The sequence below is a fragment of the Dromiciops gliroides genome, chromosome 1, assembly GCF_019393635.1.
Source record: "Dromiciops gliroides isolate mDroGli1 chromosome 1, mDroGli1.pri, whole genome shotgun sequence".
NCBI lineage: Eukaryota > Metazoa > Chordata > Mammalia > Microbiotheria > Microbiotheriidae > Dromiciops > Dromiciops gliroides.
Genome location: NC_057861.1, coordinates 184,646,944 through 184,673,733, shown reverse-complemented (window position 1 = coordinate 184,673,733; position 26,790 = coordinate 184,646,944). Strand labels below are relative to the sequence as shown.

At 36.2% G+C, this 26,790-nt stretch overlaps 1 protein-coding gene across 1 annotated transcript in view; it reads right to left on the bottom strand.

Moving 5' to 3' along the window:
- The window catches only part of CDKAL1 (CDK5 regulatory subunit associated protein 1 like 1), a 652,342-nt gene that overhangs the window by 269,619 nt on the left and 355,933 nt on the right, over positions 1 to 26,790 (bottom strand).

Sequence of the window (26,790 nt, the reverse complement as noted above, 5' to 3'; positions counted from 1 at the left end):
TGTGGAGAAAGCTATGGAAGTGCTTAGCTCATCTCTCCAGAATCATGTCCTTATCATTAGTCAATGTGGCTCCAACAGCACTGTGTAGTTGGTATGTAGCATAGGTTGTTGGCCCATAAATAGCCATCAGGGAATCATAAAAGTGCTTTGGATTCTTACTATTAATGTAAAACTGAATTTCATCTTGCCTTATTACTGAGCCCCAAATTCTGCATATCTCTTTTTACTTTTGATAGAATTAAATGCTGCCTTCTTAGAGATAGATGAATTATCTGGCTGGTAAATCGTGTGCAGTTTTCATTTTTTTTTTAGCAGCTTCTGAATTTCTCCATCATTTTCATCAAACCAATTTTGATGTCTATGGGTGTTCTGGCCCAGATGAGTAAATGCAATGCTATATACCAAATCTCTGAAAGCTGTATACACCTTTACTGTTCCACCATTGCCAAACAGGGTGTTGGCTCAGCTTTCCCTCTGAGCTAGCAATGAACTGTTCCTGTTTGGAGAAGTGCTCTAATCTGTTGACATTAGGTCTCCTGGTAGTCCTTTTGCAGTGGGACGGCAGCTTTTGTTGAATTAAAATTTTTAGAATCCTTTGAGAGGATATGTCTATGATCAGTCCAGCAGTCTGCACTGCACAGCACCTTCATCACCTTCATCACCGTTACATCCTATCTGTCTCTTTTCCTTACAATGACAGTCTATTAAATGTCCATGTTTGCTGAAGGTGTATCCATGAAGTTTTATTTTTAAGTAACCGGAAGACAATGTTGGTGATGAGAAGGTCATGAGACACATAAGTCTTCAATAGTAAATGACCATTGTTGCTGTTTCAACTCCATTCCCCCCAAGGACTGCCTGCCATGTCTTGATAGTCTGCACCGACTCTGGTGTTAAAGACCCAGAATAACAAGTTTGTCCTCTGAGCAGATTGATGATGAGGGTCTCCAGGTCTTCATAAAATTTTTCTTTGACCTTATTAGGGTTCATCATCGTGGGGTCATTGGCACTGATGATGGTGACGTGGCACTCTCCTCCAAGTAGCAATTGCATTGTTATGAACCTGTCATTCACTCCTTTTGGTAGGCATAAAAGCTTGTTGGCTAGTTTAGTTTTGATGATGTAACCTTTGTCAGCTTCAGGGTGCTCTCCCCCCACTGCACCCACTCCAGAAAAATGGGTATCCAGCTCTGACTTTGGTAAGCTGGCTTTCATTTGCTGGCCTTATTTTACTCAGGGCTACTCTGTTTATGTGATATATGCTGAGTTCTCTCCCAAAAAGAGCTACTTGTCTTTCAGGTTTACTAGATTTTGTGTTGTCTATAAGTGTGTGTACATCCTATGTATCAATGGTGAGTGGAATCATCTTTGCAAAGCTGTTTTATGGGGTTTTCAACCATAAGGTAGGATCCCTTCCTGCCATAGTAAGCAGGCAAGGGTTGGGAGAAGCAGACAATTCTGGAGTACATTTTCTAGCCCCTTCCTCATGCCAAGAAGTGGGCAATGTGGTCCTTTAAAAATGCTGTTTAGACACCCAGGGGTCAGCTGAATATGACTGCTACTTCAGTCCAGTGGGAAGACGAGGGGTAGCCGCAGGATGTTGAGGTGGGTAAAAATGGTAAAATGATGTGGGCAATGTCTTTTGACTCATGCATAAATTAAACTTAACTGAGGCAGAGTTGTGTGAAGTCAGCCTCTCTCTTCCAGAACTATAGGGGTGCAGTGGTGATGGCTCAGGATGTAGTAGATGACCCTGAAGTCCTCAATGTCTAACCAAGATCTTAGCGCTCCACCACACTGTCGTGGTCACTGAAACAAATAATTCTGATCTGCCTATTCTGCCAGGAAAACCCTTCCATGCTTGTGGTAGACACCCCCTAACCACCAACAGGTTTGAGGCCCCTTGGTTACGATCAACCTGAGTTAGTCCATCTGTCAAAATGGCTTACCATAAATACTGGGGGAGCAATTATCTAGACAGTAGTCTACCTTTAAGAGATCTAGGATTCTAAATGGATTGCAATGTCAAGATGAATAAATGAGGTGCTCTGGAAGGCTGAAAAAATTAATACAATCGTATTAAAAGAGGAATAGTGACCAGAATGAGGAGGTGATAGTTCCATTGTACTGTGCATCAACCATCAGAGCAAATAGTGGATGACTCTTTGTTGGAAATATTTTAAAGGGCTTTCTTGTTGAAGTATTCAATGGCTCCTGTGGACTACATGATTTCTATGGTCCCTCTGGGCTTTGAAATTCTGGGATTCTATCTAATATTTTCATTCATAAATTGGATGTGAAAATTAACTTTTACATAATTATTAAGCATTTATGAACACCAAAGATTAAATATAAAATATGATATAATAAAGAGCTTCCTTTAAATGTTTTAAGATTAAAATAGACATAAAGAAAGGTAGCATGAAGGGGCAGCTAGGTGGCACAGTGGATGGAGCACCAGCCCTGGAGTCAAGAGGACCTGAGTTCAAATCCGGCCTCAGACACTTAACACTTACTAGCTGTGTGACCTTAGGCAAGTCATTTAACCCCAATTGCCTCACCAAAAGAAAAGAAAAGAATAGAAAGGTAGCACACAACACTAGTCACTCAACCAAAGAGGGTCTAAATCTTGTGTAAGTCACTTATGATATTAGAAGAAGCAGTATTAAGATCCTTTTTTAAAGTCTTGAGAATTTCTTGTTCAGAAAATTAAAAACACTATATTTAAATAGACATTTGGATATCATCAGGAGGAATATAAACTAAATTCCAACTTTATCCACTTATCACTTTTCAAGTACCTAATGCATCAACCAATGCATTATAAAGTAACATTTAAATTCATTGTAACCCTGTACTGCATAATACATTTTGAAACTCTGCAGAGTATCACAATTCACTATGAAAGCATATTATATTCATCACTCAGTAATAAAACAATTACCTAGAAGCCCAAAGAGAGTATGAAACCCTAGTAATATGTGAATACAGTTCAACTTACAGTATCTACATACTCAAACTTAACATCTGTTTCCTGTTTATATTTTCACAAAGTGCTTTGCATTACTAGATATAATTGTATTTTTTCTCAGTAAGAAAAATACAATATACACAGCTTGCTTTTTTCTCATCTGTATGTAATAGAAAGACCAAAATTTGAAATTCTATGACTGTGAAATGAAACTCATGTCTTTAATCATGACAGAAACAGCTGATCCCCACCCCCCACCCTCCCTTACACTCTGGTATCTACTAATAACTGAAAGAAAAACATTAACCACATGGAAAACAGAGAATTATTGTAGTATTGAAGGTCTACAGACTAGTTGAGTGAGTCTGTTTCAAGCTGACTTTACAAAAAGAAAAGCAAAATATTCCTTCCAGAGATGAACCTCTGAAACATCACATGTGGAACATGCTATAAAATTCTGATTACGTAGTAGCTCTGTAACCAGAGCTGTAATATATAAAGAAGATTCAAAAAGAAACAGTTTCCAAGCCAGTATATTTTGTCTTGAGAGTCAGAATGATGTTATGGATAAAGAACTGACCTTGGGATCAGGAACACTTGGATCCCAGGCCTGCCTAGGACACATCTTAGCATCAGTGACCCTGAGCAAACAACCACCTATCTATGATAAGGCAAATTTCTAAAAAGTATAAATTACAGAATAAGTGGTGATCTATATTAGTAGAAGGAGTTTCCTCACTTCTACTTCAATGACATAACATGTCCAACTCTAAAATAGTATTTTGCCTCAACAATTACTACTTTCAAAACTTCACAAGACTTAGCAGATACTCAGTAGGATTATTACTCCTTGATTTTAGACCCAATTCCCTATTTCTCTAATTGCAACTCAATTAATTTTCCCTGGCTTTGAGGAAAAGCACCAATGGGATGATAATTTTAAATTTGGAAAAAAACCTCAAAGGTAAGATAATCCAAACTTCTCATTTTATACAAAAGGCAACTGAAGACCAACAAAGTGAAGTGACTTGTGACAATTCACAAAGATTGTAGTTGACAAAGCTGGGGTTTAAACCCAATTCATTTGACTCAAGTCTTGGCATTCATTGTACCACTGCACCTAGTTTATCTTCATTAGAGAGTAGAAATAAGTTCTACTCAGCCATTCACATAAACTGATATATGAAGAGATTAAGGGGCAATAATTTGGGAGAGGAGCAATGGTGTTGGATCTGCTTCTGGAAAACATGGGTTAAAATCCTGATTCTAAAACTTACTAGCTGTGTAAGTCACTTTACCAAGTTTGTGGATGTGAAAGATTGTAGACATGAAAACCTGAATATAATCTCAGCTAATAGCTAATAATAGCTATAATTTATATGGTACTTTACAGGAAGTGCTATATAAATATTATCTCATTTGATCCTTACAATAATCCTGTGAGATAGATGCAATTGTTACACCCATTTTATAGACAAAGGAACTGAGGTAGAAGCTAAACAACTTGCATAGGGTCACACAGCTAGTGTCTGAGCTAAGATTCAGATCTTCTTGACTTCCAATCAGGCCACACTCTTTCCACTATGTTACCTAGCTGCCTCAAGCAGTCAGACTTTTTTTTTTTTTTAACAAGATGTACTGGTTAGTTTTGATGAATGGCTTTTAAAATTTGTTTGCTTTAAAAATTCTTTGAAGCACTGTCTCTCCAGAAAGGAAGAAGGGAAATATTGAAAAATATAGGTAATATAAAAACGGAAGATATCAATAATGATATATTTTTTAAATGTCACAACCTCTCCGGGACTTAGTTTTCTTATCTATGAAATGGGCATAATACCTTTGGCATCCACCTCAGAGTTGTTGTTCAAATGAATTAAATATATAAAGTGCTTTGCAATTTTAAGGTGTTAAGTAAATGCCAATTACTATTATTATTACTTAACATCCCATAATTATTTAATGAGAGAGTTAGAAGCAAACTTGAGGTGTCCATGATCCTTCCTTATACCTCTCTGACTTTTCTTCCAGTTTGAAAATTTAAATTATTTTGCTTAATTGATAAAGGTCAATCTATGGATCATATTCCTTTTTTCTTTTTAAAGAGATAGTTTATATATATCTTCAAAATATAAAAACAATTATTTGAAGACCACTAATCTGAAGAAACATCTTTGGCATTTTTTTTTTAATGTCCTTAAATGAATGCTTCTCCTTTCCATAACCTTCATTTGAACAGATGTTAGAATGGGTCATATAATGAAATAAGAGCCTCTGCAGATAAGTTCCCTTCAGAAATATATCTAATAAGCACCAACTGCAGAATCTGGATAAAAATCAAGTGGCTATGGGTCAGCTAGATGGCAAAGTGGATAAGTTCAAATCCAGACTCAGACACTTGACACTTATTAGCTGTGTGACCCTGAGCAAGACACTTAACCCTCACTGCCTCCCTAAAAAAGAGGGGGGAAAGGGGCGGGGGAGAAAAAACTAACTATTCTCTAGGGGAAGCTAGGTGGTGCAGTGGATAAAGCACTGGCCCTGGATTCAGGAGGACTGGAGTTCAAATCCGACCTCAGACACTTGACACTTACTAGCTGTGTGACCCTCGGTAAGACACTTAACCCTCACTGCTCCACAAAAAATAAACAAACAAAACAGAAACAAAACCAAAAAATAGTCATGTGGTTATGATCCATTTTTTCTTTCAGATCAATTGTTGTAATATGGTTCAAGGGCAGACATGATTCATTTTTTCTAATGCAGGCTTCAGATTACACATATGAACAGCTTTTTTTCCCCTTGTTATATCTAGTCTCATTTAAATATTCTATCTGCTACTGATGAAAATTAACTTTGTCATCATCTGATAATGTATGATCTTAGAAAATTTTTGTGCATGGCTCTATTTCTTCCTATATTACAAAATGATGAGTAAATGGTTTGCTATGAAAACTTTCTAATATAGAAACCCTAAGGAATCAAGCAAACCATCATTTAATAAGGGCCTTGTTAAGCAACTATACATTGGATCTCCCTATACTCTACCCTGTATGATCTATAAACATGCCATGTTTCCCCTGTTTTTGAGGGCAGGGACTGCACCGTTCATTATTTTACTATCTCCAGGGCCTATCTACAATGCCTTGAACAACACAGTAAGAGTTTAATAAAATGACTGTTGAATTTAGCTGAACTATCCCTACCACTCATATGCTCATGAAAAACTAACCATTTACCTATGTATTGCTCCCTACTTTTTGAATATTACTTTTCTCCTTGCCTTAGCAATCTTACTATTAGGCATATAAACCAAGAAATTAAAAAAACCAAAAACCTAAACTAAAAGTCCAACATATAAAAAAGTATTCAGAGCAGGACTCTAGCTTATAAATAGTACACTCACAGTAGCAAAAACTGGAAACAAAATGGGAGCTGACAAACTGGGAAATGACTGAAAATCTATGTAAGATGAACGAAATGAAATGTTATTATCTAGTAAAAAAAAAAAGTAATAAAAGCAAGGAATTTAGGAAAATATAGGAAGACTTATATGGACTGACAGAATAAAATAAGGAAAACCAACAAGGCAATATAGACAATATGACTTCAACAATGTAAATGGACAGATAATTGAAATAAAGTTAAACTGTGTATGATAGAAAAGGCAGTGAGAGTCCTGAAAAAGATAAAACAAAATATATTTTCTTTTCTCATGTGAAAGTGGCAGGAAAACACCAGAAAAGAATATGATTTACATGATCAGAAACAATACGGAAAACTTATGGGAAAAATGGATAAGGGGCACACAGAGTCAGCAGTAATGAATGGTTTGAGATTGGCACAATAGAGTGCTAGGCCTTAGTCAGGAAGACCCGAGTTCAAAGCAAACCACTTAACCTCTTTGCCTCAGTTTTCTCAGCTTTAAAATGGAGATACTAATAGCACCTACCTCCCAGGGCTGTGTGAGGATCAAATGAATCACCTAAAAAGTGCTTAATCACAGTGTCTGGCACATAGCAGGTATCATAAATGGTATAAATACTTATTTTGTTGTTGCTGTTATTGTTAGAGGGAGATGAGATGACAGGCCTGCTTGAATTTCTTATGGGATCATATGAAAAAAGATTTAGAATGAGAAAGGATGCCAGAGGCCATCTAGTCTAAGCTCATTTTACAGAATAAGAAAAGGGAGGAGGTGAAGGTCATAAAGAGAAAAAGCATCAGATGTGGGATCTGACTCCAGAGTTAATATTATCTGTACCACACCACCTACGCTATCTTATAAAGTTTTCACAACAACGGCAGATACATGGGGAAGGTATGATGATCCTACTTGTAACAAATCAGCAAAGTAGGGGTCAGAAGTCAATCTATCTCTACAATATATAATCTGCCTTCTCTGTCCTGATTCATCACAACTGACAGTCTTTGTTTTGAAAATATTACAACAATTCACTGAACAAGGTCCAGATGTTCTTATATGTCCAGGTCTCAAAAGAAATTGGGTCATGATTAATTTTCATTTTGATGGGCACTTAATTTTTATAGGTAATCAATCAATAAACTGATTGATTAAAGATTGTTGTTGTTGTTTGTTTTGGGTTTGTTTTTGTGGGGCAATGGGAGCCAAGTGACTTGCCCAGGGTCACACAGCTAATAAGTGTCAAGTGTCTGAGGCAAGATTTGAACTCAGGTCCTGCAGCTGAGTCTGGTGGGTGAGTTTACAGGTTGTATTTCCTGCTTTTCTTTGTCCTTATTTCTAAATTTGTTCTTATCAATAAACCCTGTTCTTTTTTGTTATTTGAAAGGAGGCCTTTTAATCTTGGTTCTCATCAGTCTGGGAGAAACAGTTGGGGAGGGGGCAGTGTGGAAGAGAGGGGAGGCTCAGGACCTAGTCCCCCGTTGTTTTCTGAGTCCCAATATTGCAGCCAGCCTCCCAATTAACTCTTTTCATATTAAATTTGGCCCTTACACATTGGTGGCCTGTACGGGGCTTAATGAACCTGGGGGATCTTTTAAAACCCCCCTTACACTTCCAATATGTGTTGTTTGCTACTACAGCTGATTGACTCATCCTTATATCACCCTAGCTACCAGTTACTATGGATTTTGTTACAATACTCAATACCCAATAGTGGGAAATAGCTCCGATTCTGCTTGGACAGTGACCCAGAATTTTTTAAATCTTGATCCCTTACCTAGAACACAAAAAAATATGAATGCCACACTAGAATCTCCATGCCTATTCCTTGAAGTAGTTTCTGGAATTTACAGAATCTGAGAATGTTGTTAGAATGACCAACAGAGGTCTTCTAGTCCAATTCCTTCAATTTAAAAATGAGAAAACTGAAGATCAGAAATGTACTAAATCAATTTATTAAACACCTACTATGTGCCAGGAACTCTGTTTGTCCCTGGAGATACAAAAACAACAACAACAAAATTAAATAATCTGCATTATCAGGGAGCTTCTACTCCAATTGAGATGACAACAACATATTAGGTAAATGGTGGTTTGAGAAGGCACTAGCAATTGGGGGATAAGGAAAGGCTTTCTTGTTAATGAGGTGTTTGAATTATGCCTTATAGATAGAGAAGGATTGCATAAGGTGGAGGATGGGAGGGAGAACATTACAGGTACTAGGGATAGTGGGTATAAAGGCACAGAGATGGAAAGCAGAGAGGTATATAAGGAAATAAGAGAAAGCCAGTCTGATTGGATGGCAGAGTGGGGATTGGGGGGAGGGGGGGAAGTAATGTACCATGAGGCTGGAAACCAGCTTGTGAAGCTAAACAGGGTTTCTATTTTATCCTAGAGGCAAGAATGAGACATTGGGGGTGGTTGAGGGACTAACATGGTCAAATATATATATATATATATATTTATGGAAAACCACTTTGACAGCAGTGTGAAGGATGCACTGCAATAGAGAGAGATGAAGAAGGAAGATAAATTAGGAGACCTTTATAATAATCAAGGTAAGAGGTGATAAGAAGTCTACGGTGGGAGATGACTGAACAGGGGAAAAGGTTTGGATTTCAGATACATTGTGGTGGCTGAAATGGTAAGATGCAGCAACTGAATGAAAATGTAGAATAAGCAAGAGTGAAGAGATGAGGATAACACTGAGGTTGTGATTCTGGAATACTGAAAGAATGCTAGTGCCTTTGGCAGAACCAGAGAGAAATCTGGAAGAAAGATGGGATGGGATTATTCTGTTTTGGACATATCAAGTTTGAGATGTTTCTAGGATATCAAGTTTGAAATGTGCAATAGGCAACCGGTCATTCAAGACTGAAACTCAAGAGAAAGACTGGGGCTAGATGTATATTATGTGAGAATCGTGAGATGATCATTGCACCCATGAAGGACAATGAAATCCCCAAGAGGGATAATGTAGAGACAAAAGATGACCCACAACAGAATCTTGGAGAACTCCCATAGTTAGGAGGAATGATATGGCTGATGAATCTGAATCTGCAAAGAAGACTAAAATGGAATGCTCAGACAGGTAGAAGGAGAACCATGAGAGATCATTGTCATAAAAACCTAGAAAGGGAAGTGTACAGGGAGAGGGGGTGGTTGAAAGTGTCAAATGCAGCAGACAGGTCAAGAAGGAAAAAGCCAGAGAAAAGACTATCTCAAATTTAGTGATTAAGAAATCTTTGGTAACTTTACAGGAAGAGAGCAGCTTTTTTGTTTTTGTTTTTCAGGGGGGGGTGTTGTTGTTGTTTTACAACTGAGGATGTTGGAAGCTAGGAGGCTTAGAAATAAGTTAAAGGAGAGGAAGTGGGAGCAATAAGTGTAGGCAACTTTTTCTAAGAATCTGGGGCTGGGAAAGGAAGGAGAGAGTTAAGCTGTTGTGTTGAAGTGTTAGTATGGTCTAATGATGACATTTTTAAAAATAATAAACATTTTTATTTATAGTTTTGAGTTCCAAATTTTATCCCTCCTTCCCCCCCCCAAGGCAGTAAGCAATCAGACATGGGATATACATGTGCAATTATGTAAAACATGACCATATTAGTCATTTTGTATAAGAAACCTAATAAAAGAAAAAACTGAAAGTGAAAAATAGCATATTTCAGACTGTGTTCAATAAATAAATATCAGTTCTTTCTTTGGAGGTGGACAGTATGTTTCATCATTAGTCCTTTGGGATTGTCTTGGATCACTGTATTGCTGAGAATAGTTAAATCATTCACAATTCTTCATCAAACAATATTGTTGTCACTGTGCAAAACATTCTCCTGGTTCTGTTCATTTCACTATACAACATCAGATCCTACAAGTCTTTCCAGGCCTTTCTGAAAAATGATGGTATTGTTAAAAAAAGGGGAGAACAGGGCATGTTTAAAGTCCTATTTGAAGGGGAAAAAGCCATAGACAGGGAAAGGTTGAATAATGGAGAGAAAGGGATGATGGCTGTTGGTTATAACCTGTTAAAGAAGGAGGAGATAGGATCAAGGGTTGTCTTTGGTAAGAGTAAGAGGTGAAGGGGGGATAAGGGGACATATGAAGCTTTAGGAAAGAAGTCCAGAATAGTTTCTATAGGCAGTGAGATAAGGAATCAATTAGAAAGGAATAAAAAGACTTCCTTACTGCAGTGAGGATCCAATTGAAGTTGGATACTATGAATTTATAATGTACTTAGGAAACAGCTAACTTCAGCTCTTTTCAGCAGTAAGTGAATAGGAGCAAAGGAGATAAATAGTGGGAGTAATCTAAGTTTGGCAAAGAATGAGTAGTGATAGGACAAGGGGGAAAGGGATTTAGAGTGGAGGGCGGTATAGAGCTAAATGGGGTTGAGACTGGAAAGTGAGAAAAGTGAAGTCTGAGTATATGAAATGGCCTGAGAAAATACTGAGGGATGGAGGGAAGGGAAGTTTAAAGGGGGTAAGGCGAAGGGAATTAAGGAAGTGGAACACTTGGGGTAATAGGGAGATCCAAGGTGTGACCATCCTTTGGTGTGTTTGAAGTAAAATGGAGTATGTCATGGCATTTAATAAGGCTTAGGAATTGTGAGACTAGGAAAACTGAGGGAAAATTAACAAGGAATTTGAAGAACCTTGTATAAGGACAGGAACTAAGGAGAAGAGGATGAATCAGGTGCTCTATACATTTTCTTCTTTTAGAGGAAGGGAAAGGAAGAACCAGGTTTTGAAAAAAATTCAAAGACAAATATTAAATTAATGTAGGGACCAGTTTTATGAAGGATAATTCAGATGATAAAGTGAAGCACAGTGATTATGACAACTCTTCTGTCAAAGAAAACAAAGGGTTTCATACACATAGACTAAATAAGGGGTTGTTGAGTACACTGAGGATGGTGGCTTTAATTACTTATTAGAATATAAATACCTAGCAAAGTCAACTCTCATTTGATTAACAATGAAAGTACTCATAATAAATGAAATTAGTAGCTAACTGTTTAATCTAATATTCATTTCATGGTGTTTACATTATTTTTTGTTTGGTGTGCTATAGCTAAGATATATTTTATGTTGTTAAAGAATGTTTACTTATGAGGTAATGTTTGTTATAGTCCCCTGAAAGTCTGATTTAACTGTGATCTTTTTCGGTCAGTAATCTACCAACAAAATGAGCTTTTCCTCTTAAGGTTTCCAGGGACAGATGGCATTGTAAATGACTGACAGCAGACTTGACACCAAACACAAAATTAGATATGGATCTATCTGAATTTAAATACATTTCAGTCAATAATTTGTCAAGGAAAAATACACTAGCAAATCAATCAGAACAGGTTAATATCTATAACTTAAACTGATCCAAGTGTGGCTGCATATTTTAAGGTACTCTACCTTTAGAATTGAAAAAAATTTGCATTTAAATTATACTTTAATATGTAAGTCTAGGGGTTGGACTTTACAACCCTGAAACCTCACATTTGAGGGGGCCTAAACCCTAGGGCTTTTCTTTAATCAAATAATACTTTTGATGTAGCAAAGTTCCCACAAAACAAAACAAGTCACATATTCATGTATTCATGCAAATACATATGTCCTTTAAAACAGAGTGGATTATCTAATTTTTTTTTTCACTAATGAACATTTGGAGAAATTTCAGAAACATTTTAAACAACCCAGCTTGATTTCCACTGATCCACTTGCAGCATATTCTACAACTACAAACAATTTATGGGGAGGCCCTTATAATCCATTCAACAGGGCTTTCGCTCTGATTATATACAAGTAGAATACTTTGAAAAATAATTTCTAAGATTTCCAACTAAAGAAAGGAAAGATTACTATTTAGTGTCATGTAACATTTAAAATTTTTCTATTTAAATTCTGAATATATAACATTTTTATGTGGGGCATTTTTGCAGTATGAAAAGAAAAGTGTGGGAGAAATACCAAATATTCCTTAAACTAAAAAGTGACATTATATAAAAAGATGAGAAAATGAAGTAAAAATGGAAACTAGGTGAAGAATTAACTGCAATGAAATCTGCTGGATTTCCTCTAATTCTTCTGAGCAAAGTGTAATAATTAAAATATTAAGTATATTATTTAGCTTCTTCATGTTTAGGGGATGAGGGTTGGATCTGATTCTTTTTTTTCTCCTGATATTAACAGACAACTAAAATTGAGCATCTTGATATACACAGAAAGGAAAAACAAAACTGCACATGTAACAATGAGTTTCCCTCCATCATATTCTTGCTCCTTTTATTAAGTATAATAAAATCAACAGGGAACTTTTAAACCTTCACAGGTTGTGATTCTTTCTGGCCTTCTGTCTTCTTCTGTGAATTAAAAAAAAAATCTTTAATAACCCTCCTTTCTTTTATGAGGGACTGAGGTTGACACAATACCAGGTGAAATGTCTTGCCTAGAATCACACAGACAGTTTATGCCAGAGGAGAGTCTTGAAACCAGGTTTTCCTGGCTTTACAGCTAGTTCTCTATGTATAAAACCATGTTAACTGCTTTAAACTTCCATACTCACTTGTGACTAAACTATGAGTATTTTCACTATTATAAGTTCTCTGTATGATGATGTTTCTGGAAGCCACTTGTCAGACAGCAGTTTTCAATTAAGACAAAGAAAACAGGGGGCAGCTAGATGGCGCAGTGGATAGAGCACCGGCCCTGGAGTCAGGAATACCTGAGTTCAAATCCGGCCTCAGACACTTCACACTTACTAGCTGTGTGACCCTGGGCAAGTCACTTAGCCCCAATTGCCTCACTAAAAACAAACAAACAAACAAACAAACAAACAAAGACAAAGAAAACAAGACTAAAATGACAGGAAGAAGTAGCAGGAAAGACTAAAAGAATACTATGTTAAGTTCCAAACAGTATCCATATTTTCTAGGCCTACAAAGGCATAGCAGACAAACAGGTCTCTTCTCAAAGGTTTGAGTATCACTGATTTCTTGAATTAATGAAGAAAATCAGGTTCACAGATGGTATATTGTGAAGTATGAACTAAACTAATTTTGACAGGTGACAGAGAAAGTTATTTATCTGCTCATGTGAAATTAAGTATTCAAGGGACTGCCAGGTGAGAACTGTCTTTTAAAGATTCAGAATAAAGAGAATTAGTACATAGATCTAACTACATTCTGGGTAAAATGCAATGTATTCTGCTAATAAAAAATTTTAAAAAGTAACATTTTTGTACCACAATTAAATATCTCCACAGGTTTAAAAAAATATTTTAGAATTAATGCTACTTTAAAGCAAAACTTTCCCCTTCTCCTCTACTTAAAACACCTATTTATTATCAGTGAGACATCTATAAAAATGGTGATAATAATAGCACCTCTCAGGGTGGTTGTGAGGATCAAATAAGAAAATATTCATAAAGCACTTAGCACAGTGCCTGGAACAAACTAGGCGCTACATAAATGTCAGTAATTATTAAATATGCATTTGGAGAGGGAGTGTCCTATTTGAGGAAAACTAAGGGGGCCAGTGCCACAAGAGTATGTGGCAAGTAATAAAATGTAAGAAGACCAGAAAGGGTGAGGATTTTACATTTGATCCTGGAGGTAACAGAGGATCACTAGAGTTTACTGAGTGGAGGAGGTGATGAAGGCCAACCCAAGGATAAGGAAAATCACTTTTTGTGGCTGAATGGAAGATGGACTGGATTGGGGAGAGATCTGTGATAGGCAGTGCAATCAGCAAGTTACTGCAATAGTAGAGGCATGAGGAGATGAGGGTTTGCATTAGGGTGGTAGCAATATCAGGGCACAGAAAGGTATACTGGAGAGATGTTGCTAAGGTAAAACTGACAGACCTTGGCAACAGACTGGATATGGGAGGCAAGAGATAATAAGCAGTCAAGCTTGACACCTAGCTTATGTGAGAATAGGCGTTGCCTTGACAATAATAGGAAAGTTTGGAAGGGAGGAGAATTCTGGGGAAAAGATGAATCCAGTTTTGGACATGTTGAGTTAAAGATGTCTACAGGACATCTAGTTTGAGATAGCCAACTGGCAGTTGTAGATGTGAGACTAGATATCAACAGGTTAGAGCTGGATAAGTGGATTTGAGAACATTCACCCATATTCCCAACTCTGTGGCCATTCTCATCCATACCCCTCTCCAATCTAACCATTTTGTGTTATTAATTCTCTAACCACGTTTTTCAAAACCATCCCTTTTTCTCAAGTCTATAAAGAATGGAGGTTTTCATCAACCTATACCTATATTAATACAATATCTCCTTCTTCATCTTCTTCTTCTTTTTTTGGGTGAGGCAATTGGGGTTAAGTGACTTACACAGGGTCACACAGCTAGTAAGTGTCAAGTGTCTGAGGCCGGATTTGAACTCATGTCCTCCTGAATCCAGGGCCAGTGCTCTATCCACTGCGCTACCTAGCTGCCCCAATGCAATATCTTCTTAATCAGCCTCCCTGCTTCCAGACTTTTACCCTATTTAATCCATTCCTCACAGCTGCCAAATTGATATTCCTGAAATTCAGATCTGCAACTCCCCCACACAAAAACATTCAAGGGGTCCATAATGCCTCTTGGAGAAACTATAAACTCCTCAGCCTGCCATTTATAGGTGAGGAAGCTGTAGTAACCAGAGGTAAAGTCTCTTGCCCAACATAGATAATAAGTGGTAGAGCTAGAATGTGAACATAGATCATTTGATTCTAAAACCAGACCTTCCCTATCTAGTCATATTTCATAGTACTCCCCTTCACACACTCTCTATTTCAGTCAGATCAGCTTGCTTAACATGTACAGCTTAAAAAGAGTGTCTGACTTCTGCTCAAATCCTGCCTTCGGCATATGCTTGAGCACATGGAAGTACAGGCAAGTCTCTCAACCTACCTGAATCTCTTCATGCCCATCTATAAAAGAGAGAGAATAACACCCTTTCTCTCAATGATCTCATCAGTTTCCATGGGTTTGATGATCACTGTTGTGTATATATCCAACTTCAGTCTCTGTCTTGAATTCAAGTCTGTATCACCAACTGTCTAGCAGACATCTCTAACTGGCTGTCCCATAGGCATCTCAACAAAGATTAAAGACAAAAGAGTAAAACATAGTTCAGAAAGACTAAAATATCAACTGTATCTACACTATATGCAACATTCTACACTCCTAGTCTTATTGAGTATGGGTTTTGCTCTCTAGATTTGGAATGTTTGTTGAATTGAATAGTTATTTTATTAAATTCTGGTACATGAATCTGCATAAAAATTGCTAAAGAATGTTCTTTAATTCCATAGTACAAACATATTTTAAAACTGAATCAACTCAAAACCAGTTTAATAACATACCTTTTGACTAGGAACAAAAAGGAAAAGTTATTGAAATAGAATAAGTTCGAAGATAATTTAAAATAAGAATTCAAGGTAAACTAATTCTGGCTCTATTATTTATTATATGTGTAATCTTGGGTAAGTAACCTAAACACCTGTAGGGTCCCTTAGCTGAAAAATAAATGGGTTAGATCCAATAATCCTTAGGGCCTCATCAAGTTCTATGGTATCTGATGATCCCTATAAAGATAGCTTATTTACTACTTATTTACTAGCTGCAGTAGATGAATAGTGATAAATGTCAATAAGTTTCAGCTATTAAGCACAAGTAGGTCCTATTCCAGGTATAAATAACTAAGAGAAATAGAAATAGCAAATAATCCATCATACAATAATTTAAATATAAATTATTTGTCACTTCCCATTATATTTCAGCTAACTTTTCAATTTCAATTCTCTTTTTAGTAAAAATATTGTTTTTACAACTTGGAATAAAGTGAGAAAAATCACTAATCATTCACTGCATGGCTAAATTATAAAATTTATAAAAGAGAAGCTAACTCAATACCAAAGAGACAAAGATTGCAACACAATAATTGTAGAAGCCTTAAATGTTCCACTTTCAAGGGTAGATAAATCTAAAAGAAATACAAACAAAAAGTAAATCATAAAAAAGGATGAAGAGGGCAGCTAGGTGGCGCAGTGGATAAAGCACTGGCCCTGGATTCAGGAGGACCTGAGTTCAAATCCGGCCTCAGACCCATGACACTTACTAGCTGTGTGATCCTGGGCAAGTGACTTAACCCCAATTGCCTCACCCAAAAAAAAAAAAAAAAGGATGAAGAGATAGTTGGGAATTTTAGACGTAAAAAACATTATGGCATCTTACAAATGGGAATGTAAAAAGTTTACATATTTTTCAGACTCTCACAGCACCTTTACAAAAATGATCATATACTAGAAAATGCTAAATATAAATACAATAAATATGTAAAGTCTTAAATAGTAAACACATTTTTTTGTAGATCATAATACAATAAAAGTTAAAAAAAGCATGGAATACAAACTACAGATATAGACAAGGGAAATTAAACAATTATATACCAAACAATGAGTAGGTTAAAAACAAAAAATATAAACAACTGATAACTGCATAAAGGAAAATGTCAATAAGGTGATATTTCAAAAATTGTGAGTGATGCAGCTAAAGCAGTCTCCAGAGGAAAAAAGCTATACTGAAAACATATAATAATAAATCAGAGAAGATCAAAGAACAAAACATGCAATTAAAAAAAGCACACCTAGAAAATTATAAAGTAAACCTTTCCAAAAGCACAAAAGAAGAAATGCTCAGTAAGAGGAGAAATGAATACAACTGGTTACATAGAGATTATAGGTAAGATTAGCCTAGATCTGCTTTTAAAAATACAACATAATTGGTAAACCATTAGCTCTCTTAATTTTTAACAGAAAGAAAATTTTATATTATCAACATAAATGAATAAGGCAAATGTACCAATGAACAGAGAGTAAATAAAAGATTTATCAGAAACTTCATAATTACATGCTATCAAAAGTCAAGTCAATAAGCATTTATTAACCATTTCCTATGTGACAAGATTTTGAGAGAAACAGGAGAACAGAAGGGCCTGGCATGCTATATGTTCCATGGGTTACAAAGAGCTGGACAAGACTGAAAGATTGAACAACATGTACTATGAATCGTGCTTAAGTGGTGGGAATACAAATACAAGTAAAAGAAAAACTGTCTTCTTTTTCTAAAGGAACTTACATTTTAAAGGGAGAAGACAACACAAATGTTGTTTAAAGGTAGTTAAGTGTTTATTTAGGATTGTAGTAGTGAAATTTGTTTCTTAATAGTGCTTTTTGAATTAGATACAAAAAGTAAAAAAATCAGTAATAGATTCAACACATTTTAATGTGTTCTGAATATACATCATAAATAAGAACAATAAACTGTGAAAAAAAAATTTCCCACAATAATTGCAGAAATCAAAAAAAAATTCAGGAACTACAGACAGCAGTTGGTGTGGTGTACATTGTCACAATAGGGGCAGCTAGGTGGCATAGTGTATTGAGTGAAAGGTCTGAAGTCAGGAAGACTCATCTTCCTGAGTTCAAAACTTCCCTCAAGGCACTTAATAGTTGTGTGACCCTGTGCAAGTCATTTAACCCTGTTTGCCTCAGTTTCTTCATCTGTAAACTGAGCTTAAGAAGGAAATGGTGAACCACTCCAGTATCCCTGCCAAGAATACCCCAAATGGGGGTCACAAAGAATCAAACAATGACTGAAAAATGATTAAACAACAAAACGGCCTTAATAAGAATCACAAAAGGAAAGGTATAGCTATTAAGGAAGGATTCTAAGAACAGTTGTCAAACAACATAATGGCCAGAGTTCCTTGAATGCTTCACTTATAGAAGATCTGTGGAAAGGCACTGGGAAATTACATTAATAACTAGCTGATACAGACAATACAAAATTGGAATATGTTATTGCCCAATTAAGGTAAACGAAAAAGACAAATGCAGAAGAAAATTTGGAAAATATATTTTTAAATTGTATGTTTGTCTTTTAATCAGAAATTGAAAGAAAAAACCTAAAGGGTCAAAACAATTAAAAAGGATTGAAAAAGAGCAAACAATAAAATAAATAATTTAACATCAAACCATGACTTTATCACAGAGGCTTTGAAAAATGAAAAACAAAAAACAAAAAACAAAAACCCCAAACTAGAGAAAAGCAAGAGGAAACTGTGGAAAATATGAAAATCATCACTATATGGTCCCAAGAAACCCAACTCAATGAAAATGTAAGTTGGATCAAATGAAAAATTAAAAACCATCATATTCTCAATACAATGAGTGTAAAACAGTCACTTCCAAGGAAGTGACTGAAAGTAGCTTCTCTGCAGAACTAGATAGCAGTGGCACCAGAGAAGAACCATCATTATTGGTTCAAAGGCTTCACAATAATTCATAAATAACTAGCAAAGTACTTTCACAGCTTCCTCTAAGAGGCAATTCTGATTCCTTCTTTAAAATATATATATTTTGATGATTTATTTTTACATTACTTAGATTTCTCTGCTCTATGAATGTCCCCCTTCCCAAAGAGATATTTCTTAAAATAGACATTTTTGGAGAGGTGGGGTGTAAAAAAAAATCTGGTGTAATTTATTTTTGGAGCCATTTTTTTTTTCATGTTAAGTGGTATGTATGGCTAAATTTCCCTGAACATTTTGAGAACAAGAAAGTTCCAAAATCAGAATCATTTTCCTTCAAATATTAAGAAAGGTATTTTTATTGTACATACATTTTCAATGTTTTTAAACTATTTTTTTCTTCACAAAAAAATAAATTTTCTTTCCATTCCATCTCTCTCAATGGGGAAAAAAAAAAAAGAAGTCCCTTGCAATAAATGTACATAGTCAAGCAAAACCAAGCCCTGCTTTGGCAATGCCTAAAGTATTATAGCTCCTTTTCTATACTGAATGTATCACCTCTCTGTCAGGAGGTGGGCAGCATGCTTCATCATGGATGCTCCAGAATAATGGTTGTCACTGTAATGATGAGGGCTATTAATAGCATTCCTATTTGTTGGGTTTTACAATATTATTGATTTTGTATGTTATTCTAATTTTACCCACTTTACTATGCATGAATTCATAGAAATCTTCACAGATTGTCTTGAAACTGTCCATTTCGTCATTTCTTATGGCACTGTTACATTCTGTTGCATTTATATAACATGTTCAGTCATTACTTAATTGATGGTCAGTCCCTTAGTTTCCAATTTTCTTTTACTAAAAAAAAAAACAGCTGCTATAAATATTTTTGTATTTATAAGCACTTTTTATCTTTTTTTGGTCCCTTTAGAGGGATATAAGCCTAATAGAGGTATTGCTGTTTGTTTTAAATAAGTTTTTATTAATGTGTTTAGGGATTTTTTTGGCATCACCATACTTTCTCCCAATAATTCTTATCTCTCTTCACAGAAGGTTATCACATATTTACTAGGAAAAAGATGGGAATATTAGTGATACAGGGCAATTATGCATTTATATGACTTATTTAAAGAATCGACAACTTGTTGCTCAAAAAAAGTTTACAAATATCTACTTGAAAACAATATATTGGGTGAGGCTAGGTGGCACAGTGGATAAAGCACCAACCCTGGATTTAGGAGGATAGACACTTGACAGTTCTTAACCCTCACTGGCCCGCAAGGAAGGAAGGAAGGAAGGAAGGAAGGAAGGAAGGAAGGAAGGAAGGAAGGAAGGAAGGAAGGAAGGAAGGAGGGAAGAAAACAAAACAATATATTGGCTGAAAAGCAAAAAAATGGGCCAAGAAATGTTAAAGGTAGAAAGCACAAATTATAATAGACTAGATAATTATAGAATATGCCACCTGAAAGTACCATAATATTTATTCTATTTTTATTGATTATTTCACAGCCTTTGACTCAATCAACTGCATTTATTAAGAACTATCTGTCATGCACTATGCTAAGTGTTAGAGATATAAAGAGAGAGAGAAAAATATCTCTGCCTCCCATATTTATGGATCATTCATGTATTACATGTATATTGTGTAGCTATACGTGAGTGCAGTTTTCTGATGTCCTTGTTGTGGCAGGAGCTGCGGCTCCTATATAGGACTGCACAGCCACACTGTGGCCTGTGGCTCTTCAAGGTGCTGATCCATGGTCGTCCGCAACTGGTGGAAGTGTACTACTACTATACGTGAATTTATGTATAATATATATACACAAAGACATAAATATAAAATAGATTTGAGTACTTTGAGAATGCTAGAGTATTTGATGTAAATGTGGAAAACTGATTTCATTATTTAAAACAACTACCAACATATTAATGTCAATTGATAAAAAAGAAAAAAGAAAACACCATGCTTTTCAGTGAGACAGTTGAAGTACATTATGGGTTTTTTATAGCCTTAAACCTATTGTTATCTAAATAGACTAAGTATGACCTCTTGGGGGCAGCTAGGTGGTACAGTGGATAGAGCACTAGCCCTGAAGTTGGGAGGATCTTCACCTCAGACACTTACAAGCTGTGTGACCCTGAACAAGTCACTTAGCCCTAATTGCCTTGAACACCATCTCCAATTGTCCTGATATATATTTTGCCACTGGACCAGATGGCTCTGGAGGACAGAGTGAGGTTGAGGACCTTGCACAATCCTCCTTCACTTAAATCCAATTCACAGCAATGTCATGCACCACCCAGATGTCACAGTCGTCTTTGAGAATGAAGGACAAACAACACATATACCTTCCAAGTTAAAGAGAAAATAATAAAACCAATACATCTTATAATCATATTATGTAAAACACAAGACATCAACCTAAGGGCTCCCATGGGAAAATGAAAATTGAACAGCTACTTGATCTTTTGGAAATCTTTCACCACTAATACATTTTTGTTTGGATTCAATAGTATAAATTTTTATGTACAGACATCTAGGAAAGACAGAAACAATGCCTCAAGTTTTTATTTGGTGGAAGAAGGTGAGAGCTACAAATTTCTTGGCATCTTCTAGGCAAGACACATGGAACAAAATGATATCAAAAAGAAGACACTGAATGAGTAAGTCAAGAAATTTACTGGTATCCAGAAACCAAAGCTGAACAGAAAGACCACATTAAAGCATTACTAAATAATGCCAGTCTTAATGTACACTTTTAGAATTGTAATCTGCACAAGGGCATATTTAGAAAGTATCCTTTAAAAAAAAATGGTGCACACAGAAGCACAGGGTCCCTCCTAAATCAGCTACAGAAATATGAATGCTACAATGGAGGAAAAGGATTGACTGATAATGCCCGGCACATAGTAGGTGCTTAATGAATATATACTGATTGATTGCCATTTTTTTTTTTTGCGGGGCAATGGGGGTTAAGTGACTTGCCCAGGGTCACACAGCTAGTAAGTGTCAAGTGTCTGAGGCCGGATTTGAACTCAGGTACTCCTGAATCCAGGGCCGGTGCTTTATCCACTGCGCCACCTAGCTGCCGATTGATTGCCATTATTAAGAGTATAGGAGAAACATGTCAAAAGTAAAAAGAAATACTTTAGAACACCCAGATATCACTTCCTTGTAAAGGTAGATACTATAAAATTTGTCTCGGAAGTGTTACCAACCTCAGGCACTTGACACTTACTAGCTGTGTGACACTGGGCAAGTCACTTAACCCTCAATGCCTCACCCTCCGCCCCCCAAAAAAGGCTTATAGTATAGTCACATCGATATAGTCTGTCTCTTGCATCTGATGATTAACATAGCAAATTTTAAAAAGGCTGATCAACAGAAAGTTATCCAATAAGTAATAAACTGTTTTAGTCATACCAAGTTATGAAATTGTTTATGAAGACAGGAAAATGAATACCCACAGTGAAGAAACCATGCACCTTATGAGGTATGGAAGAATATTGTAAAACATGAATAAAACTAAAAGGGTGGAAAGTAATATATATATATATATATATATATATATATCCTTTTAAAATTTTCATCAAATATATGATTAATTCACAAAAAATAGTAGTTTTCATGAATTACTGTCAAATACTTCTATCACTTATTTACTGTAAACAGAGTCCCATTAAAATGGGACTATTTAGACTCTAACTTATTAAATTAAAAGGTCCTTTTATTTTTGGTCAATGAAATAAAATTAATGATAAAAGCCAAAATTAATTTGATAATTTTCATTTGATAATGTTATAGCCTTCAATAAAGAATTTTTTATGATGGTCATTTTAATACATTGATAGATTTGTGCTGGTATGTCTTCATGTCCTTGCTTGGTTCTAGTTATGACAAATGATAGATATTTTTAGGATAGTTGGTCAAGGAAACAAGGTCAAAGTGTATCTATGAAACCTGAAGAAGCTATGCAGGCCATAAAAAAAAGTTAATCTGCAAAGAGCAGTGGCATTGTGCTTTAACTAATGAAATATCTTCATCAATTATACTTCTGTAAATAATATCAAGGTTAATGTTTAGCAATAAAACTTTTAGAAGGACTGACTTTCTATTGAACACAGTGTCTGATTCTTCCAATAACTGCTTATCTATGAAATTAATTGCTGAGGGTAGGAGAGTTGATTACTAGTGAGTAGTGAACTCACATCTTCCCAAGCTGCATATGGAAAGGAAGGAATGTGCTTCCTATAAAGACAGATGGTTAAAACTATAACTTTGAAAGTTAGCTCTGATGGAGAGTCATAATGAGAAAGTATATGCACCCCACTGTTTCAACTATTAAAAAGTCAAAGCTTTTTTAAAAGTTGGAGGCAAAAAGGATTAAAGGGTTGAAAGTTTTCCCCATCAATATGGGAAAATCTGACGTTGACATAAACTGGCACGTACCTAGCTGTAAGTTAAATTGTAAGCACATGGTAGAAAATCTTGGAGGAAAGATCACTGTTGGTATCAATAAAATTGTCTTAGAATTTTTTTCGTGAAAAAAAGTAATAAATGAAAATTTTGGATGCATGGATGCACTTACTGTCTAACATACCAATCAATCGTAATAATTGCTATCACTCACAGTATTCCCCATCCATGTCGATAAATGTTGAAATGTTTTTCCAACCATTCCAACTCTTCATATGACTTACAAACCCTAACCTGTTATTAATCCTCCCTGTGAACTACATTTCCTCTCCACCTTAGTTCTTTCCCAGGCTGTCATGCCTACACTGGGTATAATCTCATCCCTTCTCTCTATCTTGTTCCCTTAATGAACCAACCCAAATCTATACTATTTCCTACCTTCAAAATTCTTCCATCTTGGGGCAGCTAGGTGGCACGGCGGATAAAGCACTGGCCCTAGATTCAGGAGGACGTGAGTTCAAATCTGACCTCAGACACTTGACACACTTACTAGCTGTGTGACCCTGGGAAGTCACTTAACCCTCATTGCCCTGCCCCCGCCCCCCCAAAAATCAATCTTGTCCAATTTCCAATCACATATTGCTAAACCTCCATCATGGGTTACTCTAAGCATACCTCTCTGTCCCTCTTTCATATGCTGCTGAATGGAGATGGAAGAATTTTTTTTTTTTTTTGGTGAGGCAATTGGGGTTAAGTGACTTGCCCAGGGTCACATAGCTAGTAAGTGTTAAGTATCTGAGGCCGGATTTGAACTCAGGTACTCCTGACTCCAGGGCTGGTGCTTTATCCACTGCACCACCTAGCTGCCCCCTAGAAATAATTTTAAAATGCTAATATATATTAGACTGGACCTGAGGCAGCTATGTGTTTCAGTGGAAGAACTGAGTTCAAATCCAGCCTCAAATACTTATTAGCAGTGTGTCCTTGGGCAAATCACTTAATCTCTCTTGGCCTCAACTTTGTCATCTATAAAATGGGGTAATAATAGCACCCACTTCCCAGAATTTTTGTGAGGATCAAATGAGATAATATTTATAAAAGTGCTTAGCACAGTGCCTGGCACATAGTTGTTGTTTGTCCTTTTTTGAAGAGGGCCAATGACATCATGGGGTGATGTCTTGGCAAATGTGTGAATTAGATTTAAAGACGACAGGGTTGCACAGTCATCAGCCTTCACTCTCTCTTCCATAGTCATTGAAGTCCATTAGCAAGACAAAAATCAGGACAGCTGGTTATGCCCCAGGATGCAGTGGATGACCTCAGCATCTTCCATATCAGACCAAGCTATACTTGCTTCAGCTATCTTCATGGCCATTGGAACAAATTGTTCTCATCTGCCCATTCCACCAGGGATGAAGTCCTCACATACTTGGGCTAGACACCCCCCTAAATCACCAATGGATTTGAGACCCATTGCTTACCCTCGACCTGGTTTAGCCCATCTGCCAAATCAACTGAGAGGGGGCTACTATGAATGCTACAGCTTCCTGGAGACAAATTTAAGAGTAGAGTGCTGGGTGGACACCAAAGGTGGATGAGCAGCCCTGAAAAGGGCTCAGCAAACCTTCACAGCAGAGGTGCTCATCCTCCTGGAATACTTCATATAGCCCCTGGCACATAGTGGATGCTATATGAATATATGGGTGCTAGTTATTGTTATTATTGTTGTTGATGTCGTTAATGCTATTTAATCCCAACTGGACATGGCAACAAAGCAAACAATTCTATTCCTCCCTAACTGATGCAATATCCCACTCCTAACAGCAGCTGTTCCAAACATTCCCATCTTTCCTTAAGCCTCCTGGGAACCACCCACCCCCTCATCTCTTCAACCTTTCAGCCAAGGATCTTGGTTTCTTTTTCACCGAAAGCAAAGGGGATTGGTGGGGGGCACCTTTGCTGAGAGGTTACTTTTTTTCTCTTTTCAGCTCATGGCATTCAGACATCTTTCACCAGTATATGTTTCCTCACTATGATCTCAGATGAAAAGGTTACCCTTTTCCTTGTCAAGGTACACCCCTCTGTATGGATCCTATCCCTTTGTCCAATGTCACCTAAGAGCGAGACCATAATTTGAACCTTGGTCCTCTGACTTCAAGTTCAACTCCTTCTATGTCAGCAAGCCTTCTTAAGTTCAAAAACATCCCTGGAATACCTACATTTGCCTCAGTGACACTAAGTGGTCATGAGGGGATCTTATTAATATAATGTTGAGTATTGCTTTTTTTCAGTAAGTTAAATTATTGCAATGATGCATTCAACTCAAAGCAGAAACAAGGGACTACTTTCATAAAAGGTCCTCACTTGATTTAAAATTAACTCATCAAAAAAAGAGTGGTATTTTTTTTTTTTGCATTACAGGCTTATGGATACCCCTCCCCCCCACCAGGTAATACATGCATCTAAAGGGTCTGGTAACCTGCAGCTATCACACCTTTTGATTTTTACTGAAGACTGTGTCTGGACTCCTACTACAAGAACATATTTCTTAGAGGGTCCACACTTCTCTTAAATTATCTTAAATCCAAATTTAACTCAATGCATATGTTTAATAGAAAAGTATTATTTGGCATTTCCAAAGTATCAACTTAAAGATTATTTATTCAGTTGCATGATACATTTAACAAAATTTGTCATATCAAAATAGAAATATGTATTTTTATAATGTTCTTGTGAGTATTAGTTCTATTATCTTAATTTCTATATTTTATACTATTTTACATTGAATATAATAGATATTTATAAAACTAATTTTAGAGTTAGATGAGAATTGAGATACTTTTTTCACATTATCCTAAATTTTAATTTTCCAAAACAAAATGTATAAAGTATACTCAACTAAATATTTAAGGAATATTCCTATAAACATTAAATTTCTAAAAGTTGGCATACTCATTTTTACAGATGTGGAAACTGAAGCAAATGGGGTTAAATGACTTACCCAGGGTCACACAGCTAGTAAGTATCTAGGGTGGAACTTGAATTCGGGTCTTCCTGATTCCAAGTCGAGTAGTCTATGTGCTGAACCGCTTAGTTGTCTCATGTAGAGTACAGAATATACTCATGTAGTATGTAGAATGTTGGACATAGAATTAGTCCAGGTCCTCACTCTGCTATTTCTTAACTATATGCATTGAGAAAATGACTAAACAGTGTTTTAGGAAAGTCCCTCACTGGAGGATTGCAAGTTGTAGTGGTGAGAGGAGTTCTGGGTTCTCACATTGGAGTTCCCAATGTTCATGAAGTCATAGATCCTCTGAATATTCTTTTAATTATATTTCTATAATATAAATAGGACTGGCCACACAATAGTTATTAAGCTTCTTCTTGGAAATTGATACAAATATACTGGTAGATTCCAAATTAATTTTATTTCTGTAATAATGACTACAAAATAAAAATTATTTCATTCCTTCAAGTATCCATTCATTAATGAACTGAAATGTGAAAACCAGAGAACTCCAAATGGATGAAAAGTCTGTCATGTTCTATCAGGACCAGCCACCACATCCAATTTTCTGTAACCCAAGGGCACTTCTATTATGGGGGATATACAGAACAGAGCTGTCACCATGTCCCCTGTTCCTAGAACCAACCACAAGACGACCATCAAATTCA